The 27281-nt window shown below is 45.5% G+C and overlaps 1 long non-coding RNA gene across 1 annotated transcript in view; it reads right to left on the bottom strand.

Annotated features, from left to right (window-relative positions):
- The window catches only part of LOC146835087 (uncharacterized), a 137922-nt gene that overhangs the window by 94356 nt on the left and 16285 nt on the right, over positions 1-27281 (bottom strand). The window contains exon 2 of the long non-coding RNA XR_014960377.1: positions 1747-1797. This is a non-coding gene — a long non-coding RNA (uncharacterized LOC146835087). The remainder of the gene's footprint in view (positions 1-1746; positions 1798-27281) is intronic.

Raw genomic sequence — 27281 nt, 5'->3', positions numbered from 1 at the left:
CACCTTTCTCCACATCCTATGGGAGTGCCGCGAGGTGGCGGAATACTGGCGCCGGGTGCATGAGGTTATGGGACGAGTCACCGGGGTTGCTCTGTTGCCGGAGGTGCGTCGCTGTGTTCTGAATGTGTGGGAGCCCAATGATTATAACGCGGCCCGGACTCGGTGGGCGGCCCTGGGGAACATGATTGCCAAGAGAGATATAGCGCAGCTTTGGGGTTCCCAGCGGCCTCCGACCGTGTCTGTATGGATGGAGAACATGGACTGGTGCATGTTCAGGGAGAAGACTGTATATGTGGCTCGTGGTAAACCGGGGGCATGGGGCAGAATCTGGGGGCAATGGAATGAGTATCGGGGGAATATCTGTGCTCCCCCCCTGGTGGACACTTCCGAGGTTTCCTTGTCCCCCTGACCCGTGATGGTTCCTTGCGTATTTGGAATATCCGAGTGTAGACCTGGCTCACCCGTGACCCCCCCTGACCTCTTAGTCCTCCTTCTCCTTGACCGCCATCTGGTGGTCGAATGTGAAGTCCCCCTGCTGTAGTCTGACGCCCACTTCATGTCACTACGCCTCGCCTTTTGTTTTTTAATTGTTATTTATGTTAAATGTATGTATCCTGATTCCCTTATGTGTAACCGGAGCTTCTGTAATGGGCTGGGCCCCATGGGCCGGTTAATGACTTTAACACTGTGTGATCCCTTTTTGATTCTAGCGGCCGGCCCTGGTGGTTGTAGGCCCATGCTTGTATTCTTTTTACTGTTCAATAAAAACTTTTTAAAAAAAAGAAAAAAAAAAAAAAAAAAAATTCATAATCACTTAATTACAATTACATTACTTCCCACCCTATTCCCCTATAAACCCACAGCCCGCTCCAAAAATAAATGAATAAAATTAATATAATTATCAATTAATCAAGTAATAAGAATTAATTACCAATTAATAATTAATTACCAATAAACTAATTATCAATACCAATAAATAAAAATTAATAATTAATTACAATTAAATTACTTCCCACCCTATTCCCCTATAAACCCACAACCCGCTCCAATAATAAATTGTTTCAATTAATATAATTATCAATTAATCAATTAATAAGAATTAATTACCAATTAATAATTAATTAACAATAAACTAATTATCAATGCCAATAAATAAAAATTAATTATTACTTAATTACAAATAAATTCCTTCCCACCCTATTTCTTATAAACCCACAACCCGCTCCAATAATAAATTGATACAATTAATATAATTATCAATTAATCAATTACTAAAAATTAATTACCAATTAATAATTCATTCACAATAAATTCATTTTCAATACCAATAAATAAAAATTAATAATTACTCAATTACAATTGCATTACTTCCCACCCTATTCCCCTATAAACCCACAACCCACTACAGAACTAGAATGCAAAATTTAATTAAAAAGGATTAATAATTCCTAAAAGTTATTAATTAATTTACTATAATTAAATTACTTCCTACCCTATTTCCCTATGAACCCACAACCCGCTACGGTACTAAAACGCATAATTTACTTAAAAAAAATTACTAACATCTAAAAATGTTATACATATATTTAAAAAAACAGTATAATACTTACCAAAAATTATAGAACATGGACATATAAAATACATACTAAAATACATAACTCTAATATAAACATCGATATTATTAACATCGATATTTTTGCTATCGATATTACTAACTTCAATATTAACAAAAACGATATTTCTTACCTTGAGGTAGATATTCTGGTCGTCGATATTCTTGATGTCAATATTCTTTCCCTACGATATTTAAAACTCGATATTAATGTAGGTCGATATTAAAAACTCTATCTAGTTTTATTCTCTTCTCTACTTGGTTCACAAACTGGAATGTTCATTTTGTCCCATTTTAGATCTGAAGGCATTGAACAAATTTGTGAAATTGAACCATTTGGAATGATCACTAAACAGTCCATCAGTCCCCCTTCTACATAAGGGGGACTTTTTGGTGACTGTGGATTTGGAAGACGCCTAGTTTCACATTTCAATTCATCCGACAGTCAAAGATTTCCGCTGTTGATTATCAATTCCCAGTGCTGCATTTCAGTCTGTCGACATCTCCACAAACCTTTGCTAAGGAATTAGCACTGGTGGTGGGGGTGTTACAGCTTCAAGAGATTACAGTCTGTCAATACCTTGTTGGTAGGCTAATTTTTGCTTCTTCTCTCCATCAGGTGCAAGTGGAAGTGGAGGCAGTAATTGCTCTACTTCAACAATTGGGGTACAAACTGAATTGGTCAAAGTCTCATCTCACCCCTGTTCAACGACTGCAGTTCATAGGAGCAATATTCAAAACACTGAAGGGGTCCGTCTTCCTGCCACATCCCAGAATAGAGGCATTACAAGCAAATTTGAGGACCCTGTTATCCCTGTCATCAGCTCTAAACAGATATTGGTTAAAGGTTCAGGGCCTTATAGCTTCAACAACTTCAGTGGTTCCTTGAACTCGGTTACACCGAAATAAGCTACTCAATTATCTGTTGGCCCATTGGAATCTGTCCGCTGCCAACTACAACTCACATGTCCTAATACCCCAAACACTTATGCAAGAACTGACGTGGTGGTAACACACTCACAATGTAGAAAAATTGGTCCTGTTTCAGGTACCTGCCCGATATTGCTGACAATGGATGTATGTGTATGAGGGTGGAAGACTGACCTTAGTTGATTTGAAAGGGGAGGAATAATGGTCAATAGTGGACAGAGGTCATTTCGCCAATTGAAGGGAGTTGGCAGCAGTTTAAGAAGCTGTGAATTATTTCCAGCTGCAGTTACAGGGGGGAACCTGATGATCTGCACAGACAATCATGTAGCACAGTATAGTCTGAATCACTAACAGGGAACACTGGGTACTCTTCACAACAAGCTGACACATTAAATCCGTTCTTGGGCAGAAGACAATATAATTGCCATGTTGGCAGTTTACATTCAAGGAGACTTCAATTTTCATGTGAACAGATTGAGCTGCAACCTGCCCTCCTCAGTTCTTTACCACCTCTCTCGCTCGGTATTTCAGCAAATCTGTTTGGGATACTGTGGATAGATCTCTTTGCATTTCCCCACAATGTCCTCATTTCCGATCTTTTGTTCAGAGGTGAATTGTCACCAGGCATGGGTCTTGGATGCTCTCTTTATTCTCTGCCCCCCACTCTTCTGTATGCATTACCTCTGATGCACCTCCCCCCCCCCCCCGGGTGCTTCAGAAGATTCAGGAGGAGAAGATATTGATTATTGTGATTGCCCGCTTTTGGCCTCAAAGCCTTTGGCTCTCTCTCTCTTACTCAGGGTGTCCAGAGACAGGTTTATCAAACTGCTGTTCATTCCATCACCACCCCAGCTCCAGCATTGCCAGCTTCAAAAGCTGGAATTGACACCCTGATTCTTGAATTGTTTGCACTTAGGAAATAGGTTGTTCAAGCCATATGTAAACAGAAATTCAACGCCCTCATAAATAGTCTTCTCTTTCGTCCTATCAAAAGAATTGGTGATCTTTTGTTAGGTGGTGTTCTCCTAAAGGTATAGACCCAGTTAGGGAAGATGCCTTTCAGATTCTTGAATTTTTAAGGCATGGGTTTTTGAAGAACCTAGCTTCAGGTACTTTGGCCTCCCAACCAGTGGTAATTAAGGCTTGTCCTGGTTCTAGAGGTGACCAGGATGGGGTTGTTCCATTGGTTATCCATTTGCTCAAGAGTTTTGGTCAGCAAAAACCAGGTCCCCCAGGTATTGTTCCATCCTGGGACTTACCTACAGTTTGTCAGGGTCTACAACTGTCCGCCCTTGAATCCCTCAAGGAGGCAGACTTGATGTGGGTATCAGCTAAGAAAGTTTTTCTTTTAGCCTTACATCAGTCCAGTATTTGCGTGAGTTAGGCACACTGATGATATCTTATCCCTATTTGCAAATTCTTCCTGACAGAGTTGTTTTACGGTGGATACAACATTTGATTCTAAAGTGTCTTCCAGATTTAATATGCATTAGGAATTGATTCTTCCTGTATTTCATGAAGGTGACATCCTTCATATTCCTTCCTCTCTGGATGTTCAGAGGACTTTGACAGTCTATTTAAAATGTACAAAGGAGTTCTGCTTTGTTAATTCCTTGCATATCTCCTTCGGAAGCATCAATAAGGGCAAGAAGGTGGCCACCTCCCACTAAGCAGATGGGTTCAGCAGGCCATTTGTCAGGCTTACAAATCCTTGGGTGCAGACACTCCAGCACATTTCCAAGGGTGTTCTTCTAGGTCAGTTTCTGCCTCTTGGGCTTAAGCAGCAGGGGTGTCCATCCAAGAAAGAAATCTGCAGGGCAACCACGTGGCAGTCTCAAAACATGTTTGCTCATCACTATTGTCTTGATATTTTGCATCCATCTTCTGATATCTTTGCCGTTGGTGTTGTGAAAGCAGCATTGAAGTGAGTGTGTGTTAATAAATGCTCACTTGTTTTAGAATACTGTGTAAAACAGGTTTTCTTTACTGCTTGTGAATCCTCATATTGTAATAACTGGAACGAGTAGGTCCTATGAGGGGGTAATGAATCCATTACTTACCAGAAAACTTCATTACCCCCATTAAACTCCTCCTTGTCCCAGCCATCAGCCGTCCCTCTCTCCCTTCTGGTTTTACACCTTTTTTGTCTGAACTTGTTGTAGAGGAGGCATAGAGGAGTCTTTATACTGTTAAATACAATAGAAAAAAGACTTGCATGTGGAAAGGCCTGTCTGGGGATGGGATCGCTTCATATTTTAATGACTTGGACGAAGAGGACCTTAATCGGGGTAATTAAGTTTACCAGTAAGTAATTAATTAATTTTAAAGTATTTGAGCTAGAGTCCCTAAGACCCCCAGCGACCATTATTTAATGTAAAGCGATTTTACAATATATTGTTTTGAAGCCATTATGAAGAGTGATGAGTGTAGTGTCTTATAAGTTAGAAATGACGTAACCCTTTTGGTTTCTGACAGACTCACTAGAACAGTGATGTGAGTGCATGGGTGCGGGGGATAGAATTCATGTTGTAGAATGTTTCAATGATCACACGCTGAGGAATAAAGACGTGTAATACCACGCTCCATGTGTGGCGTGATTATTTACATGTTCCGGGCTGGGGAGGACGCTACAACTGGCGATGAGATCGGGGATTACATAAACCCCGCGACCTGAAGAACCAAGAGTGCTCTCCCAGAGAGTTTGCTGTGGTCCAGTAAACTGCTCGTGCATGCCATATGTGCCTCAGTCGAAGTGGAAATCGGCGGTTGGTGTATGTGGCGTCGAAGCGCCACACTAGCCAGTGCAAAGCCTGTGAAGAAAGTGAAGGCCTTACAGTAAGGTTGTTTGTCATCGGCTAGAAATGTGTTGGTAAAGTCAGGACAAGAGATATTGCGCCATACCCTAACACAAAGTCACTCCTACAGTACAATAACCCTAAAGGCAGCGACAACCAGGTACAAAGAAGCGCTAAAGGCAGTGATAGCTTAGTGCAAGAAAGCGCTAACAGGGAATCATTTCTGACGCAAAGAAACATCAAAGGCAATAGAAACCAGGTACAATGTAAAGAGGTGAGAAGGGTGAAGAAACCGTGCAAGAAACAAAGCCACTACTCAGGACCAAAGAAGAAGACAGCTCTTCACAACCAGAGAGCAGGTACGATGACCCAAATGTTAGAATGAGGCTAGTGTTTGATGATGAAGGTGTCGGTACAAGCGGACCGCAGACGCTGCCAGAGCGAGCTCCACTTCATACATCAGAAAGTTCCACAGGTTATGATACTGCCCCATTCCTAAACCACTGCCTCCTTTTTATACAGCCAAAAGCAGAATATTGGTGACAGATGGAATGCCTGGATTGAATCCTTCGATGATTTCATTGATGCCCTGGAAGAAGCAAATGACAAAAAGATCATTAAATATCTAAAGAATTTGACTTGGGAAGGAGTAAAAGAAGTGATATAGAAAATACCACACAGGGGTGAAGTGCCTACCGTCAAATCAAAGAGGTGGTAAACACCAAGTTCAATCCAATGTCAAATTTTGACTATTAAAGATACATTTTCAGAAAGGCAGAAAGCTGGTGAAACAATGGAAGAGTTTGCAGAAAGACTTGATTCACTCTTCAAACGTTTAAAGTTCAACGAGTTCAATGCTGAAGAGGCCATGTGTCTCAGAGTATTAGATGGTTGGCTCTACGATTCCTTCAGACGGCGAATGCTGAAAGAGACACTCAGTTTGGAGAGAGTACTCGTGGCTGCCAGGGTGGAAGAAAGAGCTGACAGACAAGCAGCTTACATGGAGGCCAGAATAGCCCAAAATGAATCAGCCCTGACTGTGACAAGTAAGTCGACACACAGCGTAGAAGGCAATAAAGTAATGTCTCCAATGAAAAAGAAGTTATGTTGCCAATGTGGATTTTCCTTTCCATATGAAGGTAAATGTCCCACCATTGGACAGATATACAAAGGCTGCAGGAAAGAGAACCATTTTGTAATGGTTTGCTAATCCAGGGACAGATCAAGTGCATCACGTCGAGAAAACAAAAGGGAGGAAAGATCAAGTGTGTCAAGTCGAGAAAACAAAATGGATGCCACAAAGTTCCAGAGACGTTCGAACCACTTCCACAAGGCCAAGCGGCAACATCAGCTGAGGCATGTAGAAACTGAACAACGTTGATTGTTGTCAAATTCCTCGTCTTAAGGATTATCACTGTCATTGTCAAGCGACAGTGAGGAAGATGGGTGTGCGATGTCAATGTTGACTGCTGGCCGACGTGCGCATGTAAAATTAGCTTCTTGCAAGGCAGAATGCCAGTCAAAGCAAGGTCAACAAGTGAAAGTGCAAAATTCATTTGGACACTGTCCCAAAATCACACTGAAAGTGAATGGGTGCTCCTTACCTTTTATGATAGACAGTGGCGTGTCGATAAACATTATGCCTGTGAAAAGTTCAATGAACTGTCTCCAGTGTCCCAATTAACCCAGTCGAAAACCAAAGTGTATACGTGCGCTGCTTCAATGCCACTGCAAAGTCAAAATTCATTCATATCAACTGTGAAGCACAAAAAGGTGAATGTACAAGCACCAATTCATGTCCTGCAAGGCACTTCATCGAATGCATGTTGACTCAGTTTCAGTACAGCTGCTGACATGGGGCTGTTTTCTATATACTACAATATCAATACCATACAATAGTGAATCAGTTTCCCTCCTTGTTTCATGGACTAGGAAGACTTAAGACCATGAAAGTGCAACTTCACATAAATGAGAAGATTTGTGCTGTTGCTTAACGATATCTGCAAATTGCATTTAATTTACAAGAGGCGGATGAGAAAGACCTTGAGACACTATTAAAGCGTGACATCATTGAGCGAATCACTTGTCCGACGCCATGGGTATCATCCACAGTGGTAGTGCTGAAGAAAGGTAGTGGAGGAGCCGTGCGCATTTGCATTGATATATGCCAAGCGAGCAAGGCGATTGAGAACGGCATCCAGGCCCACACATTACTGACATGATTAAACAGCTGAATGGAGCTAAAGTCTTTTCCCGCCTTGATTTGAACAAAGGGTATTACCAACTCGAACTGGAAGAAAATTACCGGTACATTACTACCCTTTCGACTCATATTGGTTTGTTTAGATATAAAAGGCTACGTTTTGGAGCGTCATCAGCTGCAGAACTCTTTCAGGATGTAATTCGTCACATAATACAGCCAGCCACAAATGCTTTCAATTACAGCGGTGACATGCTAGTTTTTGGAGCCACACGAAAGGAATATTATACAACTTTTACACAAGTGTGTCATATACTTGCTGATCACTTTAAATGCAACAGAATGTGAGTTTCATAAAACCAATCTCAAGTTCTTTGGTCATATCTTTTCTGATGAGGGAATGACTCCGGATCCACAATAAAGTCCAGATCCAGAATAAAGTAAGCCTCGTCATCCGCTTCTCCCCCACAAGATGTATTCATGCTGCGATCCTTTCTTGGTATGGCCAGTACAGTTCATGCTATATATGTGATTTTGCCACTGTAAGTACTCCATTGAGAGACTCAATAAAATGAAATGTTCTATTTCGCTGGTCAAGTGAATGTGAACAAAGGTTCAAGAAATCAAGCATGCAATTGAGAACACCACTGAAATGGTATACTTTTATCCGAAAGTTCAGACTGAGTTTATTGTTGATGCCAACCCAGTGGGGTTGGGTGCCATCCTTGTCCAGCACACTGAACATCCCAATGCCCCAAGATGCATTGTGGCTTATGCTAGCAAAAATTTGTCATTGACTGAACATGATTATTCACAACCTGAAAAAGAAAGCTTTGCTGTGGTGTGGGCTTGTGAGCATTTTCATGTGTTCCTGTATGGAAAGCATTTCAAAGTTGTCACCAACCACAAAGCCTTGCTCACTATTTTTGACAATCCTAAAGTCAAAATGTCCCCTCGCGTTGAGAGGTGGGGGTTGAAATTGCAAGAGTATGATTATATGATTGTGCATCATCCAGGGAAGGATCAAAACTGTGCTACTTCACACGTGTACCCATACAGTGTCATGACACTACTTCTAAAGGGGCTAATGCTTATGTTAACTTCATCATGAAATCAGGTACCCCTGCTGCCTTATCGGTCGAACAAATCATTGCTGCCACAATCACGGAGGGAGATGTGGTGCAATGTCCAGAGCTGTGGACTCCGGAGCTGGGGATCCGGGGATCCGGATTCGAGTCTTGGAATTGGTGAAACATCCTATGATTCTGGGCACATCACTTAATCTCATCATGCCCATTGCCAGCATCTGGATCCCCTCACAGGTGACAAGCCAAGCTATATAAATCTATAAACTTACTAAACTTACTGCCAGAGATTTGCTAGTGTTCAAAGACATTATTGCACATCAATCATGCTGTAAACATATTCAACCTTTTCATGATGAACTTGAATAGCAGAAATTCAAAAATGTGCAGGATGACTTTCATTTATGAAGATGACTTAAGAGAAAATATGAAATGTACCATAGAAATGTGAAATCAAATGAGTCTGTTTTATGTCTGGTATCTTCATTAATTAAATTGTTGTTGTATAAGCTTAGAATAATAAAAAGATATGAAGGAGTAAACATCTCATGCAACAACTTAAAATGTACAACAATTCATCTAATGCGTGGCTACCACAGAAAAACAGTATAAAATTCAACACGTCAATAGTGCGAAGCAATTTTAAAACAGTGTAAATTAATAAGGCGTACGTTAAAACAAATTATATCTAATGAATTGATAAATAATTCTTTGGCATAAAATTCATCATTTACACATTTCAATTTACACATAGTCTCGTCATACCTTGTTTGACAGATAAATGTTTTGTATACTTTCACATTGAGGGGCATATTTATCAAATATTCATGCAACGAAATGTAGCAAGCCACCTTGCTGTGCTGCACTGAGTGAAAGGGAGAGAGCAGGTATTTAACATTATACAGTACATTCCTGCACTCTGCCTGCGCTGGTGCACAAACTGCTGCCTAGCGCCATCATGGTGCAAAGGTGCCTGCGTTGTAGGCAGGATTGTTTTGGAGCAGGAAGGGACACCTCTCTGCACAAAAACAATCCTCTGAGGCTTTTTCCTATTTCTGTGTGTGCTGCAGAATGCAGCACAATTAGAAAGAGGAAGATACTAGGAGGAATAAGCATATTTTTCCACATTATACGTCCTCTGGGGACGTGTCGTATTTTTACACATTCCCAGGTCTACTACTAATGGTAAAGCTGGGAATGCAGCCAAATCTATCGGTGGATGTGTGGGAACACACATGCCGCACCCATGGAACGCCTCTCTGGTGCAGAGTTACGCAAGACTGTGACCTACCCGGCCTTGTGTTACTCCACATTTAGCAAGTCACGCAGGGTCATGCCAGGTGGCCTTGAGTGGCTTGGCCATTCTTGGTCTTGCGTCGCTCTTGCCCCCCTTTGCATGGTACAAGAGAAATGCAAAACCATGATAAATATATTCCTTATTTTTCAAGCAACCCCAGGTGAAGTATAGTGCCTGTGGGAAAATATATATAGGTTGTTCCTGCAAGGAGAGTACTTAGCAGAAAGAACAATGAGGGAAGATGGACTGTGCCTAATTGTTTTCTTGGTTTAGGTATTTTCACAGCATGTATACATGCATGGTGTATAAACGTTCTTTCATGATGACTGTATGTGTCTGAGCACAAAAAGAGCATGCTTTAGGAAAAGACTGAGCTGAGTCATTGTGTGATATTATGCATGTAATGTTGGATGTTTGAAGCCTAACAGATCAGTCATATGAGGAGGTGGCAGATGAGAGTTGATTTTGGGATACAACACTGAAAGCAGCTGCTTACCAGTTCTTTCAGAAGAGGCCTTGAAAAATGTAGTCCCAGGGTAGAGTTCCTTTAATTTAAACCTACCTGGGACTTTCCCATGTTTGTTCATTGGAAAGGCCTATAGGATGTACATTAGTCTGCTGGGTCTCCTGAATTGCAAATGACTGTAACGGTTCCCCTCCTAGATCATAAGGGAAATCCCCTTTGTCCCGTGCTTCCTCGTAATATGCCATGAATTGTGGCAACAATAGCAAGAATTTCTTGAAAGATTCTAAGAGGATGCCATTTGGGCCGGGGTTTTGCTGGTGGGCTTGTGAATATTGCTTGCTATATCTCCATTTCTGTGTTGGTATGTCCATCAGCTCCGCACTGTCTGAAGCTGAAAAGAACTGGACAGAGAGGTCCACAATGATTGGGAATTCACACTCGAACCAGGGCGGTGTTTGCCTTGCATCAAATCCCCCATAGTGCTTAGCGAAGATTTGCACTATTGTGGAAGCCCTGGAAATGGGTTGACACCGTGGATCGAGCAACATTGGTATTATTCTGTCATGTGGTCAAATTAGGCCAGAGTTGGTACACTACCATATTCCATTCTCACATTTTAAAGTTGCCATCTTTGCTTAAATGCTGACATTTGGTACACCTTTGCGTGCGTATGTACGTGTCTGTGCAGGATAATATTCTGTGAAATGGCTTTGCTTACATTTTCTCTTCTTCCTTGGAATTTTATTGAGTGCCTTGAACATTCTGTACAAGGGCTAAGTTCACTGTACAAAATGCTGTTGTTTCCTATTGTCCGCTCTGCAACAGAGCTATCATGAAAGAATCAACAATAGTGGCCTGACTGGGGCTACAGCGTGATTACACGAGTGAAGTTTATTATATAAACAACCCAACCCTTTGTTAGACAGAGGAGCTTTTCGCTGACACTGTTGAGGCCGCCAAGTGCTGGAATTCCAGCCCAGCTGAATCCTGTTCACCTCCTGAGAAGGATGGTGCCCAGCTCTACAGCAATACAGGCTCCCTGATGACACTCACCTAGAGGTAATGGCGGAGTTAGATGAGCCTACAAGGATTGTGGCAGATTCATCGACGCACTAGGGCAGGTAGCGCAAGGTAGGAGCACAAAATATAACAGTACTCATATGCAAGCATATATCCTAAGTAACAGCACAATGGTGGTGTCACGGTCCCTCGGAGGCCTCTCAGGATCAGTTCCTTGCTCAATGGGGTCCACCTATTGACAACCTCAATTCCGAATTGCCGTGAAGGCACAGAAGATTAAGTGGGTCAATCGGGGGAAGGAAAAGAAGGGAACAGCGGGGAGGGAGACCTGAGAAAAGAAAAGGTTTTGTTAGGACATACTGTACGAGAGCATTAATACACCTCATGCCATGCTTTGTTCCGCCTTAATTAATCAGGTCTACCTGTAAAGTAAAAGAACCAGTTCTGGCAGCTACAAGAAGAAGGGAGATTAGGTATTCATCAAGGCCTTCTCTTGGCTACCTAGTTTTCTACGTTGTAGAAGACCTTACGCAATACTCAGACTGGAGAACTGTGGATAAACGAACAAATATGTAAACACGAGATCACCACAGTTCTGTAGCATAGACTCTGCTTTTGGAAGTATATCTTTTACCCACCCGAAAGGGTGTGTGCGTAGACTTTACAAGGGAAGAAGGTTTTATGCTTTACTTCAGCTACCACTCTAAAAACCCCTGCTAGGAGACGAGACAAACACACACTTATAAATACATGAGTTTCATAACATCATATGAAGCAGCTTGTATTGCATTTGTAGCGTAAATGAAAATCAGTAACAGTCCTGGAGCAATAGTCAATCTACTGGACAAACACTTTACCACCTGGTACTGTTACCAGCCCACACGTGTGCGTTACACACCGGAAATGAGCCAGCTCGGAAAGCACTCCAAAGAAAACACATTTAGCCAAATGTTGTGGGGAAATCAAAGTTACGTCCCCGCTACCGTAGAGGCCACTAGCGAGAGAACGCTAGAAAACAGGAAATGACTCTTGGTGGTGTCACCGACACCCTTACCCCACCCGGGATACTCGTCAGCTTGTTTCCCCTAACGTGTCTCTCCTTGCGGATCCAGGATAATCTTCGGGACATTCCTCTCCGGCTTACGTAGCCGACCGGAACTCAACGCCGCGTCACTTTCTGTGTGCGCGCGTCTTTGTTTGCACAGGCTGCCGGGAGCTGTAGTGTCCTAACTCCAGCGGCCTTGTTCCATTTCTCCCACATCTTGCGGAAAAGGACGACGGTCTGTTGCAGGGATTCTGCTTATGCACAGAACTATGCGCAGGAAACCAGGACCTCAGTGAATTGTGGTGTACCAAAAACTCACCTCAGAACCCAGAACCCCTTATCCGACCAGCATCAGTGTCCCATTCGTTATCCGAGTTTTATCTCGGCGGTCCCAATGTATAGACAACCCAGAACAAGCGACTTAGGGTATTCTCAGGAATGGTGGGAATCAGAAATACCTGTTCGTAATTATTCTCATATCAGTCCACAACAGAATAAACAGAGACACAGTAAAGTTTAAAGAGTTTATTTTATAAACCTCGTGTCCTAAGATGCAGTACTTTGGCTAAAGATCAAAACCATCAGCATGGTTACAATACCATAGAAAATTAAAGGAGTAATCATAATAAAATGACAGTGGATGTCAGCCACCTTCCTTTCGCTAGTAAACTAATATTATTATTATTATTACTAATAAAAGGTCTCTAGGCTTGAATAGGGAACCCCATACCATAAAGATCAGCTTAGTGGAATCACATCACAGGATCAGCTAGACTCTTCTCCTGGGAAAGCTCTTCTTCCGAATGAATAAAAACATGCAGCACTGCAATATTAAAAGCACCCGACTTTCAGGTATTTGCAGCTGCATGTTTGTTATGGCTAAATAGTGGGCCGATCAACCTGAACCCAACAACATGCACCGTCTAGCGACCCAGACTGTTTCTTTACACAATGTTCAGACCAAGGTCACTATCAACTGTTAGGGATGTGAACAACAGACAGTTCTCATGTGAAGCAAAGTCGAGCAAGCATTTCTTAATTAATAACATGTAACTACAGTGTCATGTGCAAAAGCAGCAAAAGCGGCAAGATGGCTTTCTAACATCTAACGCGGCTGTGCTAACTTAGCATTGTACGTATGTAGATAGCAATCTTCACTACAGGTCCTTTCCCAAAAGTCGGCCCTCACTGGTGGGGCTACGGAGTGCGCAGCGGTCGGAACCGGGACATAACAGGTGGAATTGTTAATTTTCTTTACCATTCTTGTAATGCTCATTACACTGTTCTGTTTCCTGCTAATAATTATTTAGCTGCATGAATTTTAGAGCATGCAGTAATAGTTCAAATGCCCGATCCTGACAGTTCCAATAGTACCAGAGTGTATCAGATCAGAGGGTACTATAACTGTAATACAGATTATTGTGAATATTGTCTCATCTGCCCATGCAATAAACCATATGTAAGCACTACTATCCATTGAGCTAGAAAACGAATACTTGAGCACAGACGTGTGATTCGACACAATGATAAACAGTATCCAGTAACAAGACATTTCAACGAGACACATTTTCGGAATCAAAATCTCCTAAGATTTGTGGTGATTGATGCCAACCCCTGTGATTCCAGAGTGGTGGGGAATAGGGAACACAAACTGAGGGTACTTGAATCCAAATACATTTTGGATTTTGATACATTGACACCGGGAGGTTTGAAATCCAGTGAGGAAATGTCTTAGGTTGATTTTGTGCATTGGCATATATAATGTTTTTTCTAAAGCTGCTTCTTGATTCACTCTGGAAATATGAACTGATTTTAATTCTATTATATATTATGTATTTTTGTATTATTTTGTTTTATGCAGGTATGTATGGAGAATGAAATGAAGAGTAGCCTGCCATGCACTGCTCTGATTAGAGTTTAAATCACCACTACATGGAGAACATCATGATCGCCCACATAGGCAGGATCCCTTCTTTTCTCTCTTCTCTATACTTTTCAAAGTGTGCACCACTAGTGTAAGACACAGCTAGCCCACAGGGGCATACAACAGCAGATGAAAGTATGTAACTGATGCATGTTCAATTATAATTTTAATGGCATGCTTTATATTTAGAGTTATAATCTTATTTCATGTGTACTTTTATTTAATGTTGAACACCATTTGCCCTCTAATTAACAATTCACTGTTCCCTTTTGGGACTGGTCAACTCTGAGCTACTCTAGAAACACACGATGGGCAGACTCTTGTGGCTGGAATAAATATGCCTTTCCACATGACCAGACTTTACTGATGTGACCTAGAAGAGTCACATGCATTGGGGTACTGTGTTCACAGCGCAACAACTAGAAGTGGATAACAGTACAATGGATATTTCTGGGCCGTGAAGACATGTTAATTTTGTATGCTCTCTGTTAGATTTAGGGGTCTCTAGTTGGCAGAGGTAGGTACCTTTGACAAATAGGGACCCTTGCGTCTAGTCAGGGTAAGGGGGTACACTCCTAAAATAACCCCTGCTCACCCCCTTGGTAGCTTGGCACTAGCAGACAGGCTTATCTCAGAGACAGTGTGTAAAGCATTTGTGAACACATACAGTAATCAAGTGACAACACTACAGATGGATACCCCACAAGTTTTATATCAAAAATAAGTATTATTTATATGAACTTAACACAAGACCACAAACGACAAAAATCCACAATACTGTACTTAAAATGGTAGAATTAGCTTAGTTCGCTTAAGATGGTAAATGCGACACTCAGAGTCCAATGTACCTTAATATGCGTAACGCAAGACAACTAAAGTGTTGCAAGGACGGTGGTGCGTTGAAGATCTGGTGCAAAGAAACAAAGATGGCTCTTTCTTCTTGATGCAACACGCTTCCCAGCGATTCGGTGGCGTCTGCTGCGACGTAGATCCTCTTCTACGGCGATGCGAGATGCTATCACACGGTGCGAGCCACGCAAACCCTGCGACACACTTCCCAGTGATGCTGCGGCATCTGCTGCGACGTCGATCCTCTCCCGTGGCGATGCGAGTTGCTTCCATAACGATGCAAGCCGCGACAGGCCCTGTGACACTCTTCCCGGTGATGCGGCAGCGTCTGCTGCGACGTCGATCCTCTTCTCTGGCGATGAGCCGCGACAGTCCCTGCGACACGCTTCCCGGAGATGCGGCGGTGACTGCTGCGACGTCTATCCTCTTCTCCAGCGATGAGCCGTGACAGGCCCTGCGACACGCTTCCTGGTGATACGGCGGCATCTGCTGCGACATCGATCCTCTACCCTGGCGATGCGAGGCGCTTACGTAGACCTGCAATGACTCAACGATCCTTCTGCGACACGATTCCCGGTGATGTGGCGGCATCTGCTGCGACATCGATCCTCTTCTCCGGCGATGCGAGGCGCTTCGTGTTGTGAAGCAGCAGCGGCAGTTCGGCAACACGCTTCTTGCTCGTGAGTCGCGCTTCCAGCTCCTTGCGACACGCAGTCTCTCAGAAAGCCTCACAAAACAGCAGGCACTTCCAAAGAACTCTTGGGGAGCTGGTGGGTGAAGTCTGTTGTCCCTGAGACTTCAGCACGAGGCAAGCTCTTTTCCAAGCCCTTGGAGATCCTTCACGAGTTGAATAAAGTACACACAAAGTCCTTTCTCCTTTCTTTGGCAGTCAGGCAACCACTGCAGGCAAATCCCTCAAGCTTAGGGATAGTCTCTCTTCAGTCTCCTTTGGTTCCGCACCTCAGCAAAGGTTTCTTCTTGTTTCCCAAAGTGATCTAAAGTTCTTGGGTTTGGGTCCCAATATTTATACCCAGTTTCTCTTTGTTCTCTGAAGGCAGTGAGGCCTTTGCCTAGTCCAAACCATTTCTGGTCAGTCCTGGAGCACTTTGTTGACAAGACTCCTTCTTTCCTTTCAGCGTGCAGGGCAGAGACATCAGACGCACCACAGGAGGTGGAACCAGTATTGTGGAGGGAAGGCACAGCCCTATTCAGGTCCCAGGTGCAACTTCTCCCACCCATCTACATAGAGATCTCTCTATTCAGCCCTGGACTGACTCTCCTGGAATTTCCCCAGCCCGTGTCACTCAAACTCCAGACAAGGAATACACAACCTAGCAGAGGCAGGTTTGGATGGTTAGACAAGAAAATACCTACTTTCAGGCATACTCAACTCGAATTTCTACCATGTCAGTTAGGATTATAAGATGTAATAATCAAACTGCCCATTCTGGCCTATGGGGAACTGGTAGCCTTGCAATAGTGAAAAACGAAAATGGCTGTAATTCACAATTAGGACATGCCACACACATCAGGGCATGTCCTACCATATACTTACAATGCACCCTACCCTTGGGCCTACCATAGGGGTGTCTGACATGAAAAAAAGGGAAGGTATAGGGACTGGCAAGTGGGTGCACTTGCCCAGTCAGCATGGCAGTACCAGACAGCACACAGGCTCTGCAATGGCAAGCCTTAGACACACTTTTACAGGCTGCTTCCGTGGGTGGCATAACCAATGCTGCAAGCCCACCAGCAGTATTTGGATTACCAGCCCTGGGCACTCCTGGTGCACTGTACTAGGGTCTGACAAGTAAACCAAATCAGTCAATCATGGAATCACTAATCCATACATCAATTTACATTAGGGAGCACTTGCACTGTGGCACTGGATAGCAGTGGCACAGTGCCCAAAGCATCTAACACCAGCACAAACGCATGAGGCAACAGCAAAAAATGGAAGGGAGACCCACGCCAAGGTGCCAGGTCTAACACTCTCCATCATGAATAATCGAGCATAGATGTTAGAATTTCCCCCCTTATCGACTGTGGAGTTCCCCCGTTTGCCTTAAGCTACACCTCCCAGGAATCAAGACAGGGAGGTGACACGGCTGTAATGGACTACATGGCATACAGGTCCACCTATTTAGGACTGACATAAGGGGCTTGAGTGGCATTTAAGACCTAGCACAAACTACGAGTTATGAACCATTGAGAGAGTATGCATTTGGTTATGAGAGTCCTAATTGATTTTGATAATACAGGTATGATAGGAAAAATGTGAAATGTGCATGTGTCGTTAATAAGTACTTGCAGCTTTGATTAATTATATTTGTGCAATTTATTATTGGCCGCTATATAAGTAGTACTTTGAATTATTACAATCCCTACGAGATAACATTTAATTTACATTACATGTATATGTTTTGTGGTTTAATACTGTATGCGCCAAGATGGCGGCTACTTTAAACATCTTGCATACCTGGTATTTCACTTTTGTCATTTGTCAATGTCACTTACTAAGTGCATGTATTGTTCACGTCATTTTCACTTCCCCTACCGTGATCAAGTCTACGGCTGAAACGATTTGGTGAAGTTGATAATCTATATGCAAATAAATTAATTGAACTTTCAGGAGAGTCCTTGACATTCCACAAAATAATTACGCTACTGCTGCACAGTCCTTGATGTAGGCAAAGGATGAGTCAAGCACACAACAGCAGAACTTACATGAGTGTGCCTGTAGACCTCACTCCAGTGATAGAGGTGGTAAAAAGGCCTGTTCACTTCTACTGATCACTACACAATATGCTGCCACCACTGCACTCATGCTGCTTGACTCCTGGAAAAGGCAGTAGCTGTTCAGCACTATAAGATTAGGACTTTGGGTGCCCTTCCCAGTCCACAAAAGGTCGCATTAAGTGAGACAGGCCTAATTCATGGTGCAAATGCATGATCGTGTTCACTGATGACAACAAAAATCACCATCCATCACCTTGACAGGGACATTTTCTGCCCCAACAGACGTCCCTCCCATATCATAACAGCCTGAACCTACTTCTAATCTGGAATTAAACCGTAAGAAAAGTTCATCAGCATTCCTGTGGCTCAATCCAGCTCTATGCTTCACCACAAAGTCTAACCCTTGCAACGAAAGAGACCATCTCAACAACTTGGGATTCTCTCCCTTTATATCCATCAACTATTTCAATAGGTTATGATCCATTTGCACCACAAACTTAGTGTCAAAAAAATAAGGGCAGAACTTACACAAGACCCACACACTAGCAAATCACTCTTTCTCAACAGCTGCTCAATTCTGTTCTCTCGTACTAACCTCCTATTAACAAATGCTACCAGACACTCTCTATCTTTGTCAGCCAGTTGAGCTAATACAGCTCCAACTCCATTGTCAGAGGCATCAATGAAAGGCTAAATGTAGTCAGGTGCTTTCAGTATAGGTGCAGTGCCCAGTGCCTTGTTTAGTTCCTCAAATGCTTTCTAACACTCCTTAGTCCATATCATCTTCCTGGGCTGCTTCTTAGTGGCCAAAGCATTCAATGGGATAAACATACGTCAATGGTTTGGCACAAAGTATCCTATAATACTTTGTGAGTCCTAAAAAGGCCCTTACTGCATTCTGTGTTGTAGGCACCTCCCACTCCATCACAGACGGAATCTTGGCATCCAACGGGCAAATCTTCCCATTCCCCACCTCATGCCTAAGGTAGACTATAGAGGGTTGCCCCATCTGACACTTGGTCACCCTAATTATCAGTTTTGCCTGCTGTATCCAAGCCAACACATATTCTAGGTGTCTCAGGTGGTCCTGCCATGAATTACTTAACACCACAATATCATCCAGGTAGGCCACACAAAAATCCTCCTGCCCTGCGAGAGCAGAGTTCACTAGGCCCTGAAAAGTGAAAGGAGCATAATTCAACTCAAAGGGCATCACCTTGAACTGATAGTGCCCCTCAGACATAGAAAATGCTGTCTTCTCATTGACATTGTGTGAAAGCTGGTCAGATCCAAGGTGCTAAAGTACTTTGCAGCACTGAACTGGTCCACAAGCTCATCTTCTCTTGGGATTAGATTGCCATAGGTCTTGGGATCAGATGGGCATCGGTCTTGGCTACCTCACTGAGGGCTTGGTAGTCCACACAGGACTGCAAGTCTGTATACCCTGGCTTGGACAGGTCTAGACCACAGACTATGTCCTCTCTTTGCCCTCTCTGCAGGATCACCCAGAAACCTTTTGCGTCAGCCCTCCAGTTTTATAGCCCATTTTGGTGGCTTTTTGGACTCTGCACTTTACCCCGCTAACCAGTGCTAATGTACTTGTGCTGATTCCTTAAAACATGGTAAAATTGGTTTGCACCCTATTGATACAATTAATTTACTTATAAGTCTGTAGTATACCAAGGGCCTGTAAATTAAATGTTACCAGTGGACCTGCAGCAATTATTGAGCCAGCCATTTAAGTGGTCTCCATGCCACTGGAATCAAGCTATCCTGGCTGAAGAGGGGTCAAACCCCGAAACCGGTCCTAGGATGCTTGTTTTCAGTCCAGGGAGGACCTGGCCTGGCAGTTCGGGCTGGACTGTTCCCATAGGGCACAGGGTCAAGACTGATTTGCATATGGCTAGGTCCAAACTGGAATGGCATGGTGAGCAAAAAAACGATGGATTTAGGCCCAGATCTCTGTATTGGGGTGAATGTATGACATTGTTCTGCATTCTGTCCATCAATAGTTCTTTTTGCATTTGTCACCCCGAGTGGGACGGGTATGCTCAGACGTGAGTCCTGTGCTCTCCATGCCACTGGACTCAAGCTATCCTGGCTGAAAAGGGGTGTGAAACCCCGAAACCGGTCCTAGGATGCTTGTTTCCAGTCCAGGGAGGACCTGGCCTGGTAGTTCGGGCTGAACTGTTCCCATAGAGCACAGGGTCAAGACTGATTTGCATATGGCTGGGTCCAAACTGGAATGGCATGGTGAGCAAAAAAACGATGGATTTAGGCCCAGATCTCTGTACTAGGGTGAATGTATGACATTGTTCTGCATTCTGTCCATCAATAGTTCTTTTTGCATTTGTCACCCCCAGTGGGACAGGTATGCTCAGACGTGAGTCCTGTGCTCTCCATGCCACTGAGCTCAAGCTATCCTGGCTGAAGAGGGGTGAAACCCCGAAACCGGTCCTAGGATGCTTGTTTCCAGTCCAGGGAGGACCTGGCCTGGCAGTTCGGGCTGGACTGTTCCCATAGGGCACAGGGTCAAGACTGATTTGCATATGGCTGGGTCCAAACTGGAATGGCATGGTGAGCAAAAACACGATGGATTTAGGCCCAGATCTCTGTACTGGGGTGAATGTATGACATTGTTCTGCATTCTGTCCATCAATAGTTCTTTTTGCATTAGTCATTTAAGTAGCCCTTTAAAACATGTCTCAGGTCTGCCATTGCCACCTGTGTGCAGTTTTACACTGCCAATTCAACCTGGCCAAACAAACCTTTTGTCAGGCCTAAATCTTCCTTGACACTGCTCTTGGAGCTACAGCGATGGAAATCCGCAACTCTCTCCCAGCTCCTCGTTGCCTTCTCCACCGCGAACTGAACTCTTCGCGACGGATTTTGGGAAGGTAACTCTTTCAGCAGGACTAACCTGGTCACTGTATCCGGCCCACACTCTATCACAGTAGGTCTGGACTTGTGACTTCCCCTGGTCTAGCATGACCAGATAACCGCGAGTGGAGCTTTTTGTGCTTTTAGGTGTTTATACTTACCTAAATCTTTGAAATTGTATGTCTCTGGTTCTACTGATTAGATTTTTGTTGTTTTAGTTTAAGTGCAAAATTATTTTTATAATTTTACTCTAATTTTCTAAACTGCTGTGAAATCTTTCTTGTTTTTTCACCTATTTGCTGTTTATTGCAAAGGCCACCCCCGAAGGGGGCCTCGAAGGCCAGCGCCATAACAGACGCCGTAGCCCTGGAAGGATCCGGTTTGGGCTGCTAAGAAGCGACCTGAAGTAAGAGGGGGCTACCCCATCGTGCCATAATTCACACCAGAGAGGCACCGAGTCACCTGGCCAATGAGGGGGCCAGGTGATTTTCGAAACCCCCAATGGCGAGCGACCGCCTTCAGCGGCGGGAATATTGCAGGGCGGGTTATAAGGCACCACTCCCCACACTGCAGCTCATAATTTTCATTGTGGAGCTGGGGAGTGGTGCAGCGGTATTTTCGAGAGATCGTGAAGGGAGAAACTCAACAACGGAGCAGCGTTGCGGAGTATAGACGGAGAGAGGCCCGGTGAATAAAGCAGCACCTGGCCCAACTTCGGGTGCCGTGTAAATCAGAAGCCTGGTCAGCGAAGCATCACCTGGTCCAACTTAGAGTGCCGGGCAAATCGGAAGCCCTTCCTCCCAACCTCCACGGGGGGACCTGACTGCAATGTGGAGCATCAGAGTGTCGAGCTGCGGCGCAGTGGCTCCATGAAAACCCTCTCTGCTGTTGCGGTGGAGCTGCGGTGCAGTCGGCGGCTTGCATCGGGTGTTGTGCCGGCCGGCTACCAGACACCAGATGACGGTTTAACACCCTCATCAGCAGGAGTGGTGTCGACGCTGTGAGGTGAGGTGTTCCCCATCCCCCTCCGTCTGGGTGGTGTGCACTTTCGCAGGGAACCCAGCAAGGAAGTGTGCATCCTCAAGGGCACTGCAGCCGGAATTATTATGTGCAGGAGCGGAGAATCCCTGGCCTGTTCTGAGGGCCTGACAGCAAAAGGCTCCACGGACTGCGGCGTGACTCACCTGCGATCCTCGCACGACACCCTCCGCTGTGGCTGGAGAATCCCGCTTCCTCCCCGGCCGAGGCTGTTGAGAAGCCGCACCGGAGGCGAGCGGTGGAGCCAACAGCGTGCAGAGCATCTCCCCAGCTGCGTCTGACCCCAGGAGCAAGCTGTAGAAACTTCCCGCGCCTCCAGACAAAAAACGGACACAAATATATTGAGCTCTAACTCTTTGAATAGGTGAGCGCGGAAGGCCAGAAAAGGGGAAGCAAGCCATAAGATAGCACTCTGGGGGTTGCATATTGGCATTGTTCCACCGGTGATTCGAGGCAGTAACCACTGGGAATCGAGGCCACTCTGAGTTCCTCTGCCAGAAATTGGGGGACTTTCAGGATGTTTTTCATACAAGAGGCAGAAGCCAAAGTGAGAGAGCAATAAACACCAGGCTGCGGTGCAACATCACTAGGCTAGGATCTGGTGCATAAGAAGAGCTGCAGCACCCCGGTGAAACACACAAAAACAAAAGGGAGAAAGAAGAGAAGAAGAAGGAAACAGAGAGGCACACAGGATGGCGAAACGGAATGGGGGACCAACCAAAAGAATTGTCGGAATTAACACGGCAGATCAGGGTGGCATCGGAGGTGCACAGGACCAGCTGGTTGCAGTCACACCTGGACCAGAATGTCAGGAGAGGAACAAGTAATCAGCCACCCTAGGACAGTGGCCAGCCAGCACCCGGGAAGAGACAGAGACCTGCAACTAGAGCACCAAGGAAGACGACGTCCAAGAAAGGGTGCAAGAGAGACGACCTGCCACCTGTAGACATATCGGCAATTGCAGGGCGCAGCAGAGAGACCAGCAGCACAGCAACAAGTGGTGAACATATTGGCGCGATAGTCCAGGAATGTTTAAAATCAATCGCACCCATGGCACCTAGTGGACCCAGCCGGCTCTCGGCAGGAGCGCTTACAAGGCAAACAGATGGGGTCAGCTGACCCTGGGCGGGTGGGTAGCCAGGTTATGCAGGAGACAGGTGGAGGTACGGGGTCCCCCATAGTGGCATGGGGCAGTGCAGGCAGAGTGAACAACCCAGGGAGAGTAGGACAACCACCAGATAGATACACTACGCCATCACCAGGACCCGCATTGCTTACCACGAGGGCCACAGGGCTGGCAAGCCTTATCCCCTTAGCATTAAAAGAAAGAATATGGAGGAAAGAATTCATTGATATTTTCTCCTTGCTGGAGATACAATTAGATGGGCTGGACCTGATGGTGTGTGATAAAAAAAGAAGAAGATAGGAGGGAAAGGAGGGAAAGGAGAAATTAGAGACAAGAAAGGAATTTTGATAACTGGTTAGATGCATTTAGAATCATGGTCTGAATTATTACAGAAAAATTCCCACACAGCGCAGCAGACCTCTGGCTGTATGACGCAAAATTCTCTAGGTACATAGGCAATTCCTGGGGAATTCATGGCCCGAATATGACAAGGGCTTCAGACTAAAAATGCAGACACACCCCTGAAATGGAATGGAATGAGGAGGATGTTTCCGGTTTCATTCACAAAATGATGGTAGCGAAGGAGGTTAGAACCTGGACAGGGAAGAGTGAGCAGCCCTTTCGGGGATCATTTTACAAAGGGAAGGGCAGGTCATTCTACAGACCCAAAATGCACAGCAGCTGGAAACCGCCATGGACCAGCGGGCCGGCGGCCATGTGCTGGAAGTACGATTCCAATGAGTGCACATGGGGGGCCTCTTCCAAATTTCAGCATATATGCCTAATTTGTGGGGGGGATTCCCAGCAGCAGGGTGCAAACAGAAGAAGGTGTTGGGTAGACAAAAAGAAGGGAGCATTTACCAGTTAGCCAAGTCCCCCATTAAAACACACCAGCTCAAGCGGCTAGCCAACAAATATCATGATAAGAAGGGTGCACCCTGCTGGTGAAGGGTTTTGAGGAAGGTTTTGTTTTACAATTTGAGGGCCCCCTACCCACAGGCAGCATAAAGAACCTAAAATTAGCCCTACAGTACCCAGAAGTGGTGCGCCAAAAATTTAAGAAAGAAAAATCCCAAGGGAGGATAGAGGGCCCCCTGCCTCTCCCAGTTCCGAAGGGAGTGGTGATTTCCCCCTTGGGGGTAGTACCCAAGAAGGAGGCAGGTCAGTTCAGATTCATTCACCACCTCTCCTTCCCAAAGTGTGAGTCGTTTGATGATGGGATCAGCAGAGGCATGTTCAGTGGGTTACGCAACAGTGGATGACGCCATTAACTTAGTAAGGGCATTAGGCCAGTGAGCCCTCAGGACAAAAGCTGACATCGAGTCCACATTCCGTCTCCTTCCGGTTCACCCGGTTAGCTTCCATCTGTTTTGAAAAAGCGATTCCAATGGGGTGTGCAGTGTCCTGCGCGTACTTTGAGCTATTCAGCACCTTCCTCGAATGGGCCTTACACGACCGACACCCCGCTGGGGGCAAGCTGCACTACCTTGATGGCTTCCTGTTTGTAGGTCCTGCCAGGTCAACGAGTGTGGTGATACCCTGGCTGCATTTCAAGAGTTAGCGGGGGAGTTAGAGGTACCATTAGCAGCGGTAAAGACACTATGTCCCACAACCAAACTCAAATTTTTGGGGATTGAGCTAGACTCAGTCACAGGAATGTCCAGGCTGCCCAAGGAGAAAGTAAAAGGATTCAGGGAGGAGATAAAATTCTTGTGCGGCAGAGAGAAGACCACCCTCTGTGAATTACAGTGGCTGATTGGGAAGCTTATCCCCGCTGGCATGGTCTTTGCCAGCCGCCTAACACAGCTAACAACCAGACTCACAAAAAAACACCACCACGTCAGACTGGGGAGGGTGTCTAGAATGACCTGATCATGTGGGACACATTCCTAGCAGTTTTCATCGGGCTCCTGATATGGAGAGAGGGCTGGGTGTCAGCCAGGTAGCTAGCCCTGTTTCACAGATGCTGCATGAAGCACAGACTCTGGGGCAATCCTGGGTAAAAAGTGGTGCATGGAGCAATGGCCAGACAGCTGGCATAAGCAGGGAATCACCAGCAGCATCACATTTCTGCAGCTGTTCCCCATTGTAGCGGCCCTATAGGTCTGGAAGTGGAAATTGAGGAAAATAAAGCTGACGCTTTAGTCAGATAGCAAAAGTGTAGTACAGGCAATCAATAGAGGCACAGCCAGGTGTCCAGACATGTAGAGACTAATGCACCAATTGGTTAAATTGCAGTTCGAGGGAACATAGAGCTGAAGGCACGGCATGTACCAGGGGAAGAGAACGCAGTGGCGGACACCCGTTCACACGCACAGATGAACAGATTCAGGGAGCTGGCACCGTGGGTGGAATGGGATATGACCCCCTTCCCAGAGGATTTATGGGTCCTGGTGGGACGGACTTGTTGGTACTAGTGAAACAGGCCCTCACCCCTGAAGCAGCCAAAGGCTACAGGAAATATGCAGGAACAGGGATGCAAATAGGGGCAATTCAAACATTGGGACATGCAGGCGAAACAATGAGGGCTGTGGAGCGGTTCATTCAGTGGGCATTCGCAAACAGAAGGTCTAGATCCTGGGCGTAGGCCCACCTGTCAGCAATAGCGCACTTCTCCAAGATAGTCACTGCTCAGGACCCCACCGCCTCTCACTATATTAAAGCAGCTATGAAGGGGTGGAAGCGATCTGATGGAAAAAAAACAGACAACCGGCGACCCATAGACTTTACAAGATTGACCCTGCTCATGGACTTACTGGGAGAGATAGCAAGGGACACATTGGAGGTCAACCTGTTCAAGTCGCCCTTCGCAACCGCATGCTTTGGGGCATTTCGACTCAGCGAGCTCGTAGCCCAAGCAAAGACAGGCCCGGCAGTGCGTTGCCTGCCGGTGGCCGACTTCAAACCCAGCGTGACAGAGGTTGAGCTGCTGCTTAGACAGTCAAAAACTGACCAGGCCTGCAAAGGGGCAGTGGTAAGGCTGCAGTGCATTGAGGGATCGGAATCTCCTAAATAAATTTCAGTTCACAGCGGTCATGCGCCAAGCCCTGAGTAGAACAGGGCTCACACCAGCCACTTTTCAATCAATCAATCAAATCAATCAAAATATTTGTAGAGCGCGCTACTCACGCGTGAGGGTCTCAAGGCGCTGAGTGGGGGTGGGGGGCAGCTACTGCTCAAACAGCCAGGTCTTGAGGAGTCTCCTGAAGGTCAGCAAGCTTTTAGCTTGCATTCATTTAGGATCGGGTCAGGGACCTCAGCAGCCCACATGGGATGACCGAGGCAGGGATCAAGGCCATCGGCAGGTGGTGTTCTAAGGCATACAGATCTTACATGACACCCTGGCTGTTGTAGAAGGACCTAGCAACATGGAGACGGGGGGCCGTGTGGAGGCACGGCGCCAGGATCGCACGGTCAACTGACATTGTGCTTATTGCCTCAGCAGGGAAGAGCCCGCGACTGGTATGGGTGGTGGGCCACTCTATTGTATCCCAGATGCACTCATGGTGGCAGCTCGGAGGCCACAAGCAGAAGGGCAGGCTGGTCAACACATGCATCCGATGGTTGGGTCACCCGGGGATGAGATGGAAGCAACTGCCAGCAGTACTCAAAGAATTACAGGCGGATGCAGCATGGCATCTGGACATCTTGACAATACACCTCGGGGGAATGACCTCGCCCAGCTGGGGAGGAAAGAGCTCCTCCAGGCCATCCATACAGATTTAACTGGGGCATCTGGGGTCTTCAAGATGATCCTAGTTGATCAGCCGGCAGGTGTGACGTGGAAGTTGGAAACTCGGGGAGAAAGCTGAACATCGCGGTAGGCAAATTTTGTAGGACCAATGGCCTAGAGAACATCATGCATGGCCTCATCAACCCAGGCCGCCCGGAACTTTATGGGCATGATGGGGTTCTCCTATCGGAGGAAGGAATTCAGGTGTTTTGGGACAACCTGTGGGGTGCGATGGCATTGGCAGGCTGTACCTAAAGAAAAGAGAGAACAAACACAAACAATGCAGGGTGGAGCCGCAGGAAGACGTTAGCCTCCCTGATGGCGTGGCTGATAAGAGGGGGTACAGTGGTTGGTTATGGAGGCACACCGACAGGGCAATATGTAGAAGGAGGGGCACTCACTTTGGGATGCCTTATTGTAGGGTTAGTAGGCCTGACAAAACGGGGTAGCAACGGAGATGGCGCTCGCAGCCCAGACCTGCCAGATGGCAGGGCACAAAAGAGACTAGCAAGGTAGCGAGTTGGGGCCTAACTCCGGGGAGA

The sequence above is a fragment of the Triturus cristatus genome, chromosome 4_2, assembly GCF_964204655.1.
Source record: "Triturus cristatus chromosome 4_2, aTriCri1.1, whole genome shotgun sequence".
NCBI lineage: Eukaryota > Metazoa > Chordata > Amphibia > Caudata > Salamandridae > Triturus > Triturus cristatus.
The sequence above is the reverse complement of the archived record's forward strand: the minus strand, read 5'-3'. Positions and strand labels throughout refer to the sequence as shown.